Source organism: Triticum dicoccoides, chromosome 2A (genome assembly GCF_002162155.2).
Source record: "Triticum dicoccoides isolate Atlit2015 ecotype Zavitan chromosome 2A, WEW_v2.0, whole genome shotgun sequence".
NCBI classification, from domain to species: Eukaryota; Viridiplantae; Streptophyta; class Magnoliopsida; order Poales; family Poaceae; genus Triticum; species Triticum dicoccoides.
In genome coordinates this window covers 2,159,021-2,165,020 of record NC_041382.1, presented here as the reverse complement: position 1 = coordinate 2,165,020, position 6,000 = coordinate 2,159,021, and positions in this window count along the sequence as shown.

Below are 6,000 nucleotides of genomic sequence, written 5' to 3'. Positions count from 1 at the left end.
ACCAACCGGTACTAAAGGGGGGCCCTTTAGTACCGGTTGGTGCCACGACCCGGTACTAAAGGGGGTGCGCTGCCAGGCGAGGGACGCAGAAGTTTAGTCCCACCTCGCTAGCCGAAGGGCGCTCACACCTGCTTATAAGCCCCGCCACCGCTGCTGTCTCCAGCTCCTCTCTAAAGCAGGCCTTCTGGGCCTAACTCTGCTACTCTGCCCTGTGGGGCCTATTGGGCTTGCGGGCCTGCATCCTGGCCCAACAACAGGTTGGGTTTCTAGTCGTATGCAGGCCGCTGTGGCCCGGTAGGTGGGCTTTTTTCATTTAGTTTTTTCTTTTCTGCTTTATTTATTTTGTTTTATTTATTTTGTTTTATTTACTTTTAGTTGTTTTTTTGCTGTATTTAGAGTTTCTTTGTGAATATTTTTGATAGTTTTTAGAAACTTTCAGTTAGTGCCGGTAGTTTTTAAATTTGAATAGTTTAAATTTTGAATTATTTGAAATTTGTGTGAATCACTAGTTTGTGAATAACTTAACTTTAAAAATACATTTTCCAGTGATTCTTTTTTATTATGTTTAATAGTAGTGTGTTTTATCATTATATTCAATTTGATAATGCTTAAGTTATTTAAAAATGAAATGCCTTTGTAACGGATGAGTTTTCGTCCGAAACCCTGATACTTCGAAACAGATTGTCCATTTTGTACACGAAGTGTATCCAGTTTTTGCGGTAACCCTCTCTACTTTTTTGCACATGCTATGTGGGTGAAATTATGATACCATGCCAACTTTCATCCTTTTCTGAGTTCATTTGAAATGCTTTTCAATTTCAGGGTCATTTAGCTGAAAAAATCAATAAATGCATGAAAGAATTTGCTTGCATATAAAATTTCTTCGCGTTTCAAATGCCAAAACACATAACTAGCTACCCTAACTATTACAGAGATTCCCTCCTGGGTGTGAAACACAGAAGAAAGTGATGATAGCTAAGCCGATCACATCCCAGATCTTTGGGTGTGAAACTTTTTCTTCGCGTGTGTACCTTTGCGTCGTAGCCATGGAAAATCTTTATCATTTAACGGGATGCTCGGGTCAATATTCACTGTGAATGGAGCAATTTCATCAAACTTTTCATAATCTTCTGACTTGTCTGTCTTGTCATCCACTCCCATGATGTTTCTCTTCCCAAAAAGAACTATGTGCCGCTTTGACTCATCGTACGATGCATTCGCTTCCTTATCTTTTCTTTTTCATAGACATGTCCTTCACATAGAAAACCTGTGCCACATCATTGGCTAGGACGAATGGTTCGTCTGCATACGCAAGATTGTTGAGATCCACTGTTGTCATTCGTTACTGCGGGTCTTCCGTTACCCCGCCTCGTGTCATATTGACCCATTTGCACCGAAACAAAGGGACCTTCAAACCACGTCGATAGTCAAGTTCCCATATGTCCTGTATATAACCATAATATGTTTCCTTTCCCGTCTTGGTTTCTGCATCAAAGCGGACACCACTGTTTTGGTTGGTGCTCTTCTTATCTTGGGCGATTGTGTAAAATGTATTACCATTTATCTCGTACCCTTTGAAAGTCATTATATTCGAAGATGGTAACTGGGACAGCAAGTACAGGTCATCTTCAATAGAGGTGTCATGCATGGTACGTGCTTGCAACCAGCTGGCGAAACTCCTGGTTTGTTCACGTGTAATCCAGTCATCAGACCGCTCCGGGTGTTTGGAGCGTAGCAAATTCTTGTGTTCATCCATATACGGAGCCACCAAGGCGGAATTCTGTAGAACTGTGTAGTGTGCTTCAGTGAGAGAATATCCGTCCATACATATTATTTGTTCCCCTCCTAGCGTGCCTTTTCCATCCAGTCTGCCCTTATGCCGCGATTCAGGAACACCAATCGGCTTAAGGTCAGGAATAAAGTCAATACAAAACTCAATGACCTCCTCATTTTGACGGCCCTTGGAGATGTTTCCTTCTGGCCTAGCACGGTTATGAACATATTTCTTTAAGACTCCCATGAACCTCTCAAAGGGGAACATATTGTGTAGAAATACAGGACCCAAAACGTTAATCTCTTCGCATAGGTGAACTAGGACGTGCGTCATGATGTTGAAGAAGGATGGTGGGAACACCAACTCGAAACTGACAAGACATTGCACCAAATCATTCTGTAACCTTGGTATGATTTCTGGATCGATTACCTTCTGAGAGATTGCATTGAGAAATGCACATAGCTTCACAATGGCTAATCGAACGTTTTCCGGTAGAAGCCCCCTCAATGCAACCGGAAGCAGTTGCGTCATAATCACGTGGCAGTCATGAGACTTTAGGTTCTGGAACTTTTTCTCTGCCATGTTTATTATTCCCTTTATATTCGACGAGAAGCCAGATGGTACCTTAATACTGAGCAGGCATTCAAAGAAGATTTCCTTCTCTTCTTTGGTAAGAGCGTAGCTTGCATGACCCTGATGTATGCCGTCTTTTCCGTGCATACGTTGCTGGTCCTCCCGTGCCTCAGGTGTATCTTTTGTCTTTCCATACACGCCCAAGAAGCCAAGCAGGGTCACACAAAGATTCTTCGTCACGTGCATCACGTCGATTGCGGAGCGGACCTCGAGGTCTTTCCAATAGGGAAGGTCCCAAAATATAGATTTCTTCTTCCACATTGGTGCGCGTTCGTCAGCGTCATTCGGAACATGTTGTCCACCAGGACCCTTTCCAAAGACCACCTTCAAATCCTTGACCATATCATGTACATCAGCACCAGTACGGTGGCGAGGCTTCGTCCGGTGATTTGCCTCACCTTTGAAATGCTTGCCTTTCTTTCTTACGGGATGCCTGCTCGGAAGAAATCGACGATGTCTCAGGTACACATTCTTCTTACAATTAGCCAAATATATACTGTCGGTATCGTCCAAACAGTGCGTGCATGCGCGGTATCCCTTGTTTGTCTGTCCTGAAAGGTTACTGAGAGCAGACCAATCATTGATGGTCACGAACAACAACGCCTTTAGGTCAAATTCTTCCCCCATGTGCCCATCCCACGCACGTACACCTGTTCCATTCCACAGTTGTAAGAGTTCTTCAACTAATGGCCTTAGGTACACATCAATGTCGTTGCCGGGTTGCTTAGGGCCTTGGATGAGCACTGGCATCATAATGAACTTCCGCTTCATGCACAACCAAGGAGGAAGGTTATACAAACATAGAGTCACAGGCCAGGTGCTATGGTTGCTGCTCTGCTCCCCAAAAGGATTAATGCCATCTGCGCTTAGACCAAACCATACGCTCCTTGCGTCATCTGCCAACTCCTTCCCGTACTTTCTTTTGATTTTTCTCCACTGCGACCCGTCAGCGGGTACTCTCAACTTTCCGTCTTTCTTACGGTCTTCTCTGTGCCATCGCATCGCCTTGGCATGCTCTTTGTTTTGGAACAAACGTTTCAACCGTGGTATTATAGGAGCATACCACATCACCTTGGCAGGAATCTTCTTCCTGGGGCGCCGGCCCTCGACATCACCAGGGTCACCGCGGCAGATCTTATAGCGCAATGCACCACATACCGGGCAAGCGTTCAAATCCTCGTACTCACCGCAGTAGAGGATGCAATCATTAGGGCATGCATGTATCTTCTGCACCTCTAACCCTAGAGGACAGACAACCTTCTTTGCTTCGTACGTACTCTCGGGCAATTCGTTGTCCTTTGGAAGCATATCCTTTATCATTACCAGCAACTTTCCAAATCCCTTGTCAGATACACCATTCTCTGCCTTCCATTGCAGCAATTCCAGTGTGGTGCCCAGCTTTTTCTTGTCACCTACGCAATTCGGGTACAACAATTTTTTGTGATCCTCTAACATGCGCTGCAACTTCTTCTTCTCCAAATCACTTGCGCAGTTTCTCTTTGCATCGGCAATGGCCCGACCTAGATCATCAACGGGCTCATCTGATGCCTCTTCTTCAGCTTCTTCCCGCATTGCCGGCTCAGCTTCTTCCCGCATTACCGGCTCAGCTTCTTCCCCCATTGTTGTATCATCGTATTCAGGGAACCCATGGCCAGGATAGTTGTCGTCGTCCTCTTCTTCTTCATTGTCTTCCATCATAACCCCTCTTTCTCCGTGCTTGGTCCAAACATTATAACGGGGCATGAAACCGGTCTTAAACAGGTGGACGTGAATGGTTCTTGACGTAGAGTAATTGTGACCATTCTTACAGCAAGCACATGGACAAGGCATAAAACCATCCGCCCGCTTGTTTGCCTCAGCCGCAAGCAGAAAAGTACGCATGCCCTCAACGAACTGGGGAGAGCATCGGTCATCGTACATCCATTGCCGGCTCATCTTCATTACACAACACCGAATAGACCAAATTAATACAAGTTCATACATAAAGTTCATACAACACTTAAATGCAACAAACAAATAACTCTCTAGCTAAAGCATTTAAATGCAACAACAAATACGATCAAGATCGCAACTAAGGTAACAATGGATCCAACAGCATAATGATACCAAGCCTCACTATCGATGGCATATTTTCTAATCTTTCTAATCTTCAAGCGCATTTTCTCCATCTTGATCTTGTGATCATCGATGACATCGGCAACATGCAACTCCAATTCCATCTTCTCCCCCTCAATTCTTTTCAATTTTTCTTTCAAGTACTCGTTTTCTCTTTCAACTAAATTTAACCTCTCGGCAATAGGGTCGGTTGGAATTTCAGGTTCAGATACCTCCTAGAAAAAATTTCTATGTCAACTTGATGGGCATAATTTGTCATAAACACGAAATGCAACTAGTTTTAAAAGAGAATATACATACCACAGCCGAATCATAACAAGGACTAGGGCCGACGGGGACGGATATCAAAACCATGGCACTATATGTATAACAAACAACGTACGGGTAAGATAATTATACGAGTAACTATATATCCAAATCACACACATCAATTTTTATATAAAATTTCATGAACAAGAGGCTCACCACAAGGTGGTGCCGGCGACGGGACGGTGCGGGCGATCGACGGTGGCTACGATGGAGATTTAGAAGGCACTAAGTAAACCACACCTACATATGCAAACTAAGTGTTATTTTTGACCTCAAATTGCATATAAATCAAATACTAGCACATATATATATATATATCCTCCCAAATTACTAAACTCACAAATTAATCACTATATAAACCAATGCAAGAGCTAATCTAGCAATGAGAGATGAAAGGACAAAGTTGCTAACCTTTGTGATCATTTGAATGGATGAGGGCCTTCAAATCTTGACAAATTTTGGGCAAATTTTGTGATGAACTCGAGAGGAAGAAGGGAAGAACAGAGGAGAGGGCCGGAGAGGGGAAAGGGGGAAGAACAGAGTGCTGGTGGACGAAGGGTTTATATAGGACGACCTTTAGTACCGGTTCGTGGCACGAACCAGTACTAAAGGTGCTGGAGGGGCCCCACTCTGGCAACATCCTGCCACCACTCTCATTAGTACCGGTTCGTGGCACGAACCGGTGCTAAAGGTTCGCCACGAACCGATACTAATGAAAGCGGCCCGGCTAGCCGTTGGAACCGGCACTAATGTATACATTAGTGCCGGCTCAAATACAAACCGGCACTAATGTGCTTCACGATTGACCCTTTTTCTACTAGTGCTAGCGCGTCCAAGTGACTCCTAAACGCCACAAAACGGTGACCTGGCAGCGTGTTCTGAGCAGTGAACGCTGCTAAACATTCTAGTCTGTAAATTCCTTAAATACATGAAATCATACCCAATATAACTAGAATAGATTAGGCATGTAACCAAATATATATGTTCTAAAACATGATGACAAACTTTTTAGGTCACCAATAACATTACCATGATCTCTGTTATATAGCTAGTGTGGACAAACTCTCCTTCGAAATACTTGATTGCGTCCATTCGATATGTAAGCAAGGTATGTCGAAATTTTGTGTAACATTTTAAAAATTCAGGAACAGCTTCAAGTTGTAAGATAA